This window comes from Cimex lectularius, unplaced genomic scaffold (genome assembly GCF_000648675.2).
Source record: "Cimex lectularius strain Harlan isolate CLEC.00 unplaced genomic scaffold, Clec_2.1 scaffold261, whole genome shotgun sequence".
Classification (NCBI taxonomy): domain Eukaryota; kingdom Metazoa; phylum Arthropoda; class Insecta; order Hemiptera; family Cimicidae; genus Cimex; species Cimex lectularius.
The window spans coordinates 537,661-551,499 of NW_019394188.1; positions in this window are offsets into that span (position 1 = coordinate 537,661).

Genomic DNA, 13,839 nt, shown 5'->3' on the forward strand with positions numbered 1-13,839 from the left:
TAATTATAACCAAAATCAATATTAATTCAATATAATAATGATTCAATATTTAATTTTCTAATGATAAAATTTGTTTAAATTTACTTAAACTGACATTATATATATCTATACTTTTTAACGAGTTTACCATATTTGTGTTCTTGGTGTAAAACCTAATTTGCATAATTAGTTCTATGGAAATCAATGGAGAATGTTATATATTTTCTGGAATAATAAGATGGAACATAAAAGTTAATTCGGTTAAGCATTAATGATCAATCAGTTAATTTATGTAATAATATGCAATCTAAGAATTTCCTTCTGTCAGATCAGTCGTCAATTTCAGATCCGATAGTTTTTTCTTTTTTTTTTTACGAGGGTTTGCAACAGCAGAGGTTATATCAGTCCTCGGGGTGCCGGTGTTTTTGAAAAAATTTGTAAGTATGTCGGGTTCGAATGCAGGGCCGCTGGAGTCGAACCCGGGACCTTTACCTTACAGTGATGAGCCTAAACCGTTGCGGCCACCGACGCCCCTCAGATCCGATATTAGCGATGAACATGATGTATCTCTGTATATTCCGCTTGTTCTGTAATGTATCAGGCGTAAAAATAATTTTTGAACGGCTTTTATGCGACTGATACGGGTGGATTGAAAGTGTATAAAATTTTAAATGCATCTGGATCATGTAAAGGTTTAATATGACAGCTAATAAATTCTAAAGTTTTATTTGCTTTGGCAATAATAAAATAATAATAAAACATTAATGTGTGTGTGTGAAAGTTTATCTGACTGTCAATAATGATGCCAAGATCATTAACTATGTGTAGTATTTGGTGACCTTTAATTAATTATTATTTAGAGATTGTGAGATGCGGTCTTGTATGATTTAGGTTTAGAAAACATTTTCTTTATCGTGCCAACGTTTCGATCTTTATTGAGATCAACTTCAGGGCCTGGGATTTATAAACAATGATGTACACAATGTAGAAATTTTAGGTTTAATCAAAGCATTTATACTCACCCTAAGTGTGTGTTTTCTGTTGTGAGTCGTGTTGAGAGTGTTAGTGAGATATTAATCTTTTTTATTTATAATAACTAACACTCTCAACACGACACACAATGACACATCTACACAGAAAACACACCCTTTGAATGAATACAAATACTTCGATCAAACTTAAAATTTCTATATTGTGTTTATCATTGTTTATAAATCCCAGGCCCTGAAGATGATCTCAATAAAGATCGAAACGTTGGCAAGATAAAGAAAATGTTTTTCTAAACCTACATCACACCAGACCACATCTCACGACCTCCAAATAATCATCAAGTAACAGTCACTAAACATAACACATTTTGAATAAATGTGACTCGAAATAAGTCTCTGATATAACGTAGTTAAATTTGATAGGATATTTTATTTTATGGAAAATCATAAATAAACATTTGTCAGAATTTAAAAGAATATTATTAGTTGAGGACCAATTTTAAGTTTTACTAAGGGATGTTGAAGTTCAGTTACAAAAAGAATTAATTTTTAAGAATATTTTTAAATCATCTGTGAAAAGTAGGGTCATAGCAGGTGGAAGAGAATCAGAGATATCGTTCATATAGATTTTAAAAAGAAAAGGCCCTACGTGCGACCCTTGAGAAACTTCAAAAATTACTACAAATACTACAAAAAGATTCCTTAAGAATGGTTCCTTGCAAGGGCATCTGCTTTTTCGTTTTCCCCTACTTCTATGCCCTTGTAGCTGAACTGATTTCTTTTGCGCACATAATCGGTCTGGTTTTGTTTTGAATTCAGCACGATTCTCCATTTAATTATGTTTAAGTTGAATGCTCTGGTGGCGATCTCTGGATGCAGTTTAATTATGTACATCCAGAACAGAATTTCTGGTCTACAACACCAATCTTTTGTCTAGTATAACACCTAAATATTTAGGTTCATTTTGCTATTGTTTTGTTAGGGTCGATCCCTAGCCCAGGTTATTTACAATTTTCATCTGTAAATTTTATAACTTCTTGTATAATAAGGTTTTTTTTAAGGTTTGTTAATATTTTCTTTTGCCAATTAAGACCGTATTTATCCCTTTGAGATCCAACCTCAGTTGAACCATGAGATTACATTTCTTCGTCAAACTGTGATACATAAAAATAATTTATTTTTATTTTCTTCTACTTTATTTCGACCTTTTGTTTTTGGGAGGTGAAAGTGAGTAAAAGCACTACGGTTGGGAAAAAGCCCAGCGCGTATTTTTCCATCGGAAAGTAATAAAGTCACCCCGGCGTCTCGCAAGGCTCGGGGATGATATGCGAGCCGGTATAAACAGTTGTCAGGTGGAAGACGTCCAGGAAAAGTCGCTAATACGATTTAGAACTGGCCCGTGGGGGCGTACGAGTTTATGGCCCACCCAAGCATCCCCTTTTCTCCTCTTTCGCCAAAAACCACCCTTTCGCCCACGATAAGTAAAACGATAGTAAATCTGCAGGAGCTCGGGGGATTCCTTTGTAAAGGCCACTGCCCTCCAAACGTCTCCGGTCTATTGTCAGCCCCTCTATCGCCTTCCGGTCTTTGATATAAGAACTGCCAAAGTATTTTTAGCTTACCTTTAATTTTGCAAAAAGTGGAACTTCTTTACTTTTTCAATTAAAACCAACCTTGACAAAGCCTGTTAAGCCGATTAAGACATCAAAACTTTCTGGGTGTTCCTGTAGGGTGAGAAATTTCATAACACTCTTCCGCTTATTCTTTTCAACTCTTTTGCACAAAAACTCGTAACTGCATAGATTTGGGAATTGGAGTGTTGTGAATTTTCTATCCTTTCTATCAACGATTAACAACGAATAATTTTATTAAGCTTTATTATAAGTTTTTATCCAATTACCAAAACTGCCAAGGTGTTAGTTATAAGTGTCATAACCATATTCTTTTCAACGCCATTAAAAACCAAACAACTTTCTACAAGTTCTTTTCAACTAGTTAATGGATCAATATAGATTTTTTAAAAGATTTTGTGAAAACGTCATTTTTTGAATGAGAGGTTCGCCAAGTCTCGCTGTTTTGATATTGCGGCTTCTATACCCTTAAGTATTTTAATTTTGATACTAAACTTCCTAACTTTTTTTAATAACAATGTCAAGTACGAATAAATTTACTTCAAATCTTATTTTTTAATTAAAACGATGCATGGCACAGTGACTTTGGCTAATTAGGCGACAGAAACTTCCATGGTGATACTCGGTTGAAAATTTAATTAACATTTGCCACTTTCCGCTGGTTTCGTAATCAATCTACTTTTCTTTTTTAAGAAAAATTGATTAAGAGCATTACAGCCTGGAGTATTGAAGCAATAAAAATCAGACGAGGCAACATAAACTGAAGACCATATCAAAAATAAATCTTATTGAGGATTTTTAGTTTATTAATTTGTGTAGATTTTGATTACAAAAAACATAACAATTAAAAAAATGCTAAATTTTGAAAAAAGTACATCTGTTGAGAGGTGACTTTTGGTATTTTGATGATGCCAAAAATGTCTATAGCTTTTTATTTGTAATTTCCCCCTTTTTTAATTAAACCTGATGTTATTGTTGGCTTATTGGATGTGTTTTATTGAATATGCTTTAAAACATCTATATTTTTAGCCAATTATGTATAACATTTACGGGATATGGTCCGCTTTGAAAACATAATTAATATTCTTGACTTTGTTCTTTCAGTTATTTTTAAAATGCATTATGTAAATATTGATAAATTAAATGTTATTGCGTTGGTTTAATGACAGCAAAATAGTTCAAATGAGAATTCCTTGGCGAACGAGAATAAAATACAAAGGAGGATCCGCCAAGTCTCGATGTATTTATGTGATGTCTACGTTCCGATTTTCCTTTTACCTTAATTTTTTATTAAACTTTTTATATTTGAAAGAAGAAAACTACAAAAATAAATACCAAACGCATTTACATGAAAACATCCGGAGAAATACAATAACTTTATTAAAATTTATATAAAACAAGCAAGCCAAAATTTATTGTTATGTCAAAGCTATTCTGTTAGTATATCTGTTTTATTAAAAGGTCATCAGAGAGACACTGCTTTTTTACGATGTTTTGCTTTTTGATGGAAGTCGCAGTAACAGGGATGTTTTTCATAAGATTACCAAGGGAATATAAAAGAGTCATATAAAAGTAAAAGGTGCTCAAGGTGTAAAAATACATGAAAATGCTATTTTTTCATATTCTCCTTTGTTTAATAACAGCTATCAACCTTTGATGTGCGACACTTTTTACATTAATGGGCAAGGAAGGCAATATAACTGTCTAATGGCTTCATAAACTTCAAAAGCCAAACAGGGTTGATCAAGTTTGTTTCTATCTCACTCACAGTATTTGCCATAGGTAAGTAAATAAAGCAAATATAGATTTAATGTATAGTATTTTTTATGGTGCAAAACCGAAATGTAAGAATAGACGCCCCCCTTTTTTTAATTTATTTAAATGAGGGTTCAACATTTTATGAATTCTCATGCGAGCAAGGTCAATAAAACAACCTAATAGGAGTTTGTAAAAGGGAGGGGTGTCTGGAAGGAAAAGGAGCCCAAACAAATTGTATGTCTTTTGCAAAGGTCCTTTACAGAACGGGAAGGAGGTAGACTTTAATTTCGGCCTAATAGGGGCTTCCCAAAATGGCTTTATGTAGATTAGTCCCGAAAAGTACAAACGATCTCCTCCCCATCCTTTCACGATTTGTTTAATAAAGCGATAAATTGCAATCGCTTTCTATCTCGTTTTCCTTCGTCAGACTGCCAACTGTGCCACGGATATTCGAACGCGGCGTTCATTTATTTCTACTAAGCGTGATCCTGTAAACATGGTTCCACGAAAATGCGCATTTAATAATTTAATACGATGTAGCATTAACGAAACGTAACGTAGTACATTTATTTTCATTTTTGGCGAGGAAGTATGTTACAAAAAATACTTTTGCAACTGCTCCATTTTTTCGCTTCTTGCCAAATTTCTTCCCCCTCTGAAAAAGACTAGCTACTTATTACCGAAGAGGCATATGGCATCCTATAATGAAAATAGCTATTTAGATTTGACTTATAAAAAAGCACCCTCAAATGATATTTTTCTCAAGCTTCTTATCGTCTTTCAACAAGCAATCTATGCGCTTTCACCATCTTCAACGCTTTAGCCCTTAAACCTCAGCATACCCTACGAATCTTCGATAGAAATATTGTTAATTATTTTGACTATTACCATCGTCAACAAGGGGCATCCAGCCGTACGGCTTGTCGAACCAATCGAAAAACTCGCCACAGCCATCTGCCAACCGTTTAGAAATACTTTCATATGAGCCTTCTTCCTGGTAATGTAAGACCTCTTCCTTTTAAAATATTACCGAAAGTAATTTTTATGCCTTTCGACCATCTAAAAATCACAGGGTGTGAGTTATAGAAAGAGAGAGAGAAAAAAAAAGAGTGAGAGAGTCAGAGAGAGAGAGAGAGTAATTGCGATAAACAAATTGAGTGAGTGTGTGAGAGTGGGAGCAAGGGAAAGAGAGAAAGAGCGAGAGAGAAAGACTGAGAGAGAGAGAGATTGTAAAGGCACAAGGAAAGAACAGGTAAGAGAGAGTGAAAAGAGAGATCAAAACACCGAGAAAGCATAATTGATTTAAACAACCAAAAAAGACTTGAAAATAAAACAAAAAAATTTTAATTGTGATCAGGAGAATAAACAATAATATAACAGAGGCGTCTTACAATTTAAACATTTTGATAAAGTTATTATAAAATGGAACGAATTAGACATAAAAAGTATACTTAAGATTATGAAACAAATAGTGAATTTTTTTCTAATGCCCATGAACATTATTTAAAAATTAATTCAATTGAGTATAATATCAAGTTCAAAAACTCAACGAATATCGAATTAAATAAACACGAAAAAACATGACTTTGTAAGTTTGCTGTTGTAATATTCGTATTATTAGCTCAATAAACACTATTGTAAGGAATTAGTGGAATAATAAAACCAAAGTGAACAGGTAATATTTGCATTATAAAAAGAAAGATTACTCACACACACGACACCTCTGAGAAGTGTATAGCATTAATAAGAAAATTGTATAATATACACTACTAAATCACGGTTCACTGACGTAGAGAAGAATAGATTAATCTATTTCATAGGAAACTTACGTGCAATTCAGCTTCTAAGTTATCTTCATCTTGGAAAGTAGTTTAAAACATGTCTCCAAATGAAATGTAACTTCCAAATAGCCAGAGAAAAAGTAGACCAATGATGGGCCAACCCGCAATCATCGTATCTCAATATAAATCCCAAGTTACATTAGAACGAGACATAATGTAATTTATTAAAAATACCAGTTCGATTGAATTTAAAATGATTAATGCTATGTTAAACCATTTGGAAGCTAGATTATGTAAAGGGTAAAGAAGAATTTTATATCAAGATGTTTTAAAAGCAAAGCTAGAAATTTAAAAAAAATTATAGTCAACTGTTGCTGTAAAATCATAATTTGTACTTTTGTAGCTTTCAGCGACACCCCCTCAATCTCAACGGATTGGATAAATCATAGAAAATTTTATAGTTTTTTTTTTGTTTTTTTTTTTTAGTTTTACGACCGCACTAAAGAGAAGATTTCGGTAGATTGTCTTCCAGGTTTACTACTTTACCGTCAGAACACTCTTCCCTAGGTTCAGAAATGAAAAGCAAGCTTTCAAAGGTCAAACGGAAAAAAGAAAGACTAAATAAAACGGGGTTATAACTTTTTTTAAAGCCATCCTTAAACAAGACGGGTCCTAAATTAAAACGGAACTAAAAAGCTGAGGAAGAAAACTCCTGTAGATTTTATTAAACGATTTCAATTTTTAACTTGTGAGCTGGGCCCTTTAATAATAAACAGATTTCATATTCGGCTCTGGGTAAATCATTGCGGGCCATTCGTTAAACGGATTTAATATGGGAATTAGCCGCTTCCATTGAGCGTTAAACCCGAAGATAAGTCGCCGAAGGATCAGGGGTTTAAAAAAGAATTAGGTTTAATTAAATACGGGAAAACGAATAGTAATGGATACTCCGCATCGATACGGTTTGGCACTTGGAATACACCAATTTGGCACATATTGTTAGCTAAGAGTCATGAAAGCCTAACATCAGTCAGTAAAGGCAATTATCAAACCCGACAAAAACAACACGTACAATATTCAAATAATCGTGTTTATCTGCAATATTTGTCCGTTTTATATCGCCAATCCGAGGGGTGAAAAGCGAAACGTAGCGGACCAGTAAACAGTGATTTTCATCAAACTCCTGTCAATATTCCATTTTGTTTTAAAGGTTTTCGGCGATTTATTACATAAAATTTCCCTTGAAATATTTATTTCCACCAGTATCACAACCAGAAATAAATCGGACTATCTGATAATGTAATTGAAATAAACAAAATTATTCATTCTATAAAACAATAATGGCAATAAATAACAAACACTAAGATTTTATGTTTTCAGAAAGGTCTCAGAAGCAAGAGTTACGTTTTTGTAGTAAAATACAAAAATAGATCAAAACGAAACGTGGCGACCAGAGAAAAAAGATTTTGAATAAACTGTTTTTAATAGGACACTGGTTTTTATATTATAATTAAAAGATATTCGGTTATTTAAATTTGAAATTTATACATTTTTCTTGCAAAATGTTTTCGTCCGCTCACGATAATAATACCTTTAATAATTTTATATTTAATATTAATTAATGTCTTCATATTAAAAGCGAGAAGAGGCGGACGCAATCATACCAAATGACATGACTCTAAAATTTTATATTTTTCAATGCGGATATTAGGATAAAAAGGCCAAAAAAGAAAAAACTTAAAACATAAATTAAAACTATATCTAAACTGCTCCTGCTAAACCGAATCCTCTTGCCCTGCGCATTCTCCCTGTATGGACAGCTTGGCACAGCGTTCTGCTGCGTGTGGCACATAGGTAAGTCTCCCGTACGAGTACAAATAAAAGCATTTCTTTCCAAATACCCTCTACTTAATCACCCGCTTTTATCTATCAGAATGGTCCCCACGGGTCCGACAAGGATTGGGATACCTCAGTGTGCTTGGACTTTACACCACAGATGATGACACAACAGGCTTTTGGTAGGCTGCCAGGGGGATACAGAAATGTGTTCTCTGTGCAATCCAAGGGAAAAGGAAACAATCCTGCACTTTTTGGCTAAATGTACCGTTTGGTCCAAGATGCGTGCTTCTTATTTGGGTAGTGCTATGCTCTCGGAAGAAAGTCTAGTCAAACTTTTTAATGAGCCAAGCCTGCAGCTTATAAAATTCGCTCGTCACGCCTGGTTTTACCGCTGGGAACTGGTACAAGGGTTCAATTTTTGATTTATCAGAAGAAATTTTTACTTAATTAATTGTATATAAATCTATCTTCTTCTGTGTTCACCAGATTATTTTATTTTTTTTTATTAATTAATTGTTTTGTTTTCTTTTTTTTCTAATTATGTTATAAAAGAAAGAAAATATTATTATATTTTATTGGCTATTTTATTATCTTTTTTCAATATTTTATCAGTAATCTCGACTCCAAGCAGACAGATATTCCATTGCTATAATTTTTTTTTAAAGCGTATATTTTATTATTTATAATAATTGTCAAATAATGACACAACAGTACTATACTCTAGCTTGCTCTAGTTGCTTCTGATACAGATTTCTGATAGATCTGCAGAGACATATCACATGTAAAAATGATTGATGTATATAATAGAAAATGAAGATATATGAAAGCAAGTGCGTCCAGGACATATTTACACGATGACCTGGACCACCTTGAGCAAATCTCCGCTAAGATTAGTACTTACAAGAGGACACAATTGACCAACTATCACTTAGAACGACCGTTGAAAAGTCGGAACAGGTCATCATGTTAAGTTTCAGAACACATTAAGAAATTATCGAACTATTAGATTCAGCTTTAATCATATCTCAATGTTTGAAATTTCATAATTCTGTAGTTTGGTCGTTTCCGTTCGAACTATTTTTACTTATTTGGTCTTAATCAAAGTTTGCTCCTTTCAAAAGTAGAAAAATTGCAAAAAAAAAAAGATAGACCAATCATCGAAAATTTTGAAAAACCGAAATACGTCTGACAGACTAAAATTTCAAGGACAGGCAGACCATGATAATCGGAAATTACCAAACTGCTTGTTTATCTTGAACCATACCTGATATTCATTTTCTGTAGTCGTTTTCGATCGTTTACGCTAATTTTTGTTGTTTTCGCCTTCGGAGGTCGGTAGGAAACAGTCAGCGAGAAATGGACTTATTATATCATCAAGGTGTTAGTCGGATAAGAAAAGAATATAGTATTTAAGCTTAAAGAAAATACATATTCTAAAATGGGACCTGTGAAATTGTGACTTTTAACTAGTCACAACCCCTACCTTTTGGTGTAAGACTTTGGGTTTTTGAATGCAACTTTTACAGAATATTTTGATGTTAGGTGGACCCCCAAAAGGACGTATTTTTATATCCGTTCGAACGGTCGGCAAATCCTTTTGTGCTGGGAGACAGCCACCCTTAAAAAGTGCATTTGCAAAGTTGTCCTTAAGAAGGCGAGTTTATCAAAAGGTCTGCAAATTCAGGAACTAGTTTAACCCCGTCGAAGTCTGCCGATGAAAGATTTGTGGAGGTCGGAAGTTATCATTCCCTTCGGGGACCTTCGAGGCGAGGAATTTATTCCAGCCGAGTTTCCAACATCCTAATGGCCACCTAGTAATTCCCAGAAAGCCGCTATTTCCGTCTCATAGATCCAGACGGTGACTTGGCGTATCGATCCCGACCACGGGTCTTATCAGATTTACTGCCCTGATAACAGTAATTGCTCCTACTGAATGAGAATTAAGGGGGCCGATCCTGGAGGGGAACAGGACTCGGTAGAAAGCTGGGATTTGCAAGCGTTAAACGGAACCGATGTCGGAGTGCGGACACCGAAAAGGATTCCCCTCGGAATTTACAACCGTTTCAACAAGGAGATTGAATATAATTATCTTCCAATTATCGTAAATTTCTAGACGCTGAGTAATAGTTTAAACAACTCCCTCTTATAAATAATCATTCTAGATTTAAATCCATTCAGCTCATTTAAATTAATCCAACCAGATTCTTACAGAAATCAAATTCCTAATGAAAATCTTATATCTATATAAAATTGAAATATATTTTAAAAAGGAAAATTCAAATTAAATATTTCTCCTAAATTGAGTTGAACTAAAAAAATCCATGACAAAAAGTTCCGGTTTTTAAGCTAACAAACTTTTTGTGATATTTCCTCTTGGGATATAGGGTCTGATGAATCTGAAAAATCGAAATCTGTCTATCAGACCAAAATTATCAGAAACGACCGAACTACAAGCTTAATTTACCCAATTATTTTGGTTATTTTCAATTAATTAATAATGTGTAATTGTCTCGTGTTTTATATCATGTGGAAAGTTCTTTTTTGGTTTGCCCATATGTGGCATCGCCACTGTTTTGGTACCCTGAGGTCAGACTCTTATCCGTACCATCGTCGAAGCTAAAGGGGCTCTCACAAATATTCCAGCCCATGACACATGCAGTTTTAACCTAAATACACTCACTCTCTCACCTATTCTTAAAGACATCTCCTCTTATTTATACAGCTTTCAGAAAGGAGTTCTAGGTACACCGCCATCGACGCTATTGTATTACACACATTCACTCATATATCGGGTTGTCCGGAAAATAATGCAGGATTTTAAGTTTTCATTAAAAAAAATCTATATAAAATATTCTGTTTACGTTTACAGGATTACTCATTTGTNGGAAATTATTTTGATTAAAGAACATTGCTTTAAAGTAACTAGTTTCTTTTTTTTTGTTTAATACCAAAATCCTGCATTATTTTCCGGACAACCCAATAAATACATTCTCAAGAAACAATTAAAACACCAAACTCAGATTATATACAATAATAAGATTACCTGCAAGAAACAAAGAGATCTATATATACAGAATTTCTCCAGTTTCCTCCGTGAATCGGAATAAGACCCAAAGATCGGCTGCCATGCTCGAGCACAATTCTCATACCAGGCGGCTTCCTACTCGCTCCCTATGTAGAACAAAGGAATGACACCCATCAATTAAGTGAACCTTTCTCTATGGCAGACACATAGGCAACCCAAAAGTAAGTGTCTGTAAGTCAAATGGCCAATGTAGGGTTAGCATGATCCTTCTTCTGCGGTTTCTCCTTGGGCCACCTACTTTCGATCGTACACCGTCCAAAGTTCGAAGAACTTAGCGAGGTATTGTATGATGGTTTAGTCGATTTAGACCCAAGATTGTCGCGGACTAGTAAGGCTAGAAGGATTCAGGGTGGAGTCGGCTGGTTTCCAATCTGGAGTACTGTTCCCAGTGTCGTTCCTGCCCGCCCGGTTTATTGTAAATCAACTACAATTAATAAATTAGACGTGACGATAATCATTGATAATAAGGTTTCACTCCATTTCTCGAATTTTTAATTTATCAAATTCAATTCAGTCAGACTTTCTCCCTTACGATTAACCTAAATTAGTTATAGTATTGGATATTTTTCTTTTTATCGCTAAGTGTTAATTAATTAACCTTTTTCACTTCATCGCTGAAGAATCTATTTGAAAAGAAATTCACCTATGCCAACTAAGCCGAAGTTTCCTTTTCTAAAGTCAATTAATCGAGTTAAATTCTGCTAAATAATTTTAATGGTATGTTTAATTTTTGAAACACATCTCAGCTGAAATTATTTTTTATTTGAAGAACGTTTTAACACTGTCACCATGTATCCTCTTCAGCTACAAGAGAGCTTTCAAACGTATAACAAATTTCATTAAATCCTGTTACTAAGTCCGTGTTATATTTTTATTTCAAGTTTGGGGTTCGCTGTACGAGAAATTCATAGATTTTTACAGTTACATATTGTTTATAAGACATTTATGTGCTTATCAATGGTATCCTTACTGAGGCTTAACTTAAAATATGTCCTTACATTCCTTAATCTCCATTGTTCCTGCCTTTCAAAAATTACGAACCCTGAGACAACAATAATAAAAAGCAATACGTTCTGGTACTCACACTGGTATATATTAAAAAAATATTCCACTCCACATAACTTCAGTATCGATAATATCCGTGAATGGAAAACCAATCTTCACTCTGTTCTTGTAAAAATCAGTTCGAGATATTAAGAGTAGTCTGTCGGACTTGCTCTAGCGTCAACTCGCTTTCAGCTGTATAAAGATTATACTGCTAATAGGTAATATGGTTAAATTGCATCCCCAGGATGAAAGGACCCTGGGTAGTGGTCTCGGTGTAAAGCTAGGATTAGAGAAAACCTTTTTCACTTCATCGCTGAAGAATCTATTTGAAAAGAAATTCACCTACTCCAACTAAGCCGACGTTTCCTTTTCTAAAGTCAATTAATCATCGAGTTAAACTCTGCAAAAAACAGCTTTTAAAATAGTATAGACGTGCATGGTAATACAGGCATCAGTTTGTTAATTGACTTAAATTGTAAACAAGCTGTACAATTTTGTTTAAATTTATAGCTTTACTTTTATAGTCTATGTTCTTTAATTTAATTGTTTTTACTATTGTTTTCTTGATATATATTCTTTGGCATGAGACAGATGGGATTTTTATTATACATAATTATCATTGTAAAGTTTGGTTTTTGGATATGACCGCAGCAATAAGTTCCAAATCAACAAAATTGAGCCACGATATTCCAAGCAGGTCACGTTTATTCAAAAACCCCAAGCAGGTCAGTTCTAAAGAAGACAAATCGCTGTAATATATCGCTAGATAGTCAACCAAGTGTACATCACAGACCCGATTGTACCAAATATGTATGAACACTTGGGATTTTTTTTGTTCGAAAAACAAAAACAATATTCGTATATAAATGTGTAGTTTAGGATGTTTTCTAGTTATTTTGCAATTTTTTTTTCATTAGACAGTAGTAGGAAGGAAAGGATAGTCACGAATGGTGCTCTTTATCGCTTATTGTTTAATACTGTGATTGATTGTGATTAGATGTTCGGTTTAAAAGGAAAGCGTTTATTTGTAAGAGGAGCTAGGAAGAGGATGCGTTATATTTTATTAAAAGGTAGCTATTTGGCATAGGACCGCAAAAGCCTAAAATATCTTAAAAATTTTTTGCACGTTTTTTGCTATTGAAATTTTAGATTTTAAACTGTAAAATATTTAAACAACCCGACATTCCTAAACAAAAAGTAATTTTTTTCAACAAAAAAATACTTCCTTATTTTTATATAAATATATTTGATGCTAATGTCACCAGTAAGGAACATTTTTTGTATGGAGGAGGACTGATAGATTTTAAGAAAGTTGGTATTAGAAAAAAAACAAGTGCCTAGCGTGCAATACTCAAAAAGAATGCATATCTCAATTGAGTTTTACAATTTCTTTTCAAAGCAATATTTATTTCAATAATCTGTTTTGTTCGAACATGTAATTTAATGATGTCAATTAAGGTTGTAACGGAACGAAATATTTAAAGTTGGTTTATTAAAAAAAATAAATACTGTGTAACACGCAAATCGTGTTATAGTTCGTTTTGTAATTATTGTAAATTAAGACTTACAATGGACTTGTAATCACTGTCTTCAATGTACTGTATGTTAAATCTATGTACCGCAAAACAAAAATGTTTAATAGCTAGTTAATTTAATTTAGCAATCAATGTATATGTAAATCACTGCCAATGGGAAAATTAATATAAAAATTGTTCTTAATCTCAAGATTG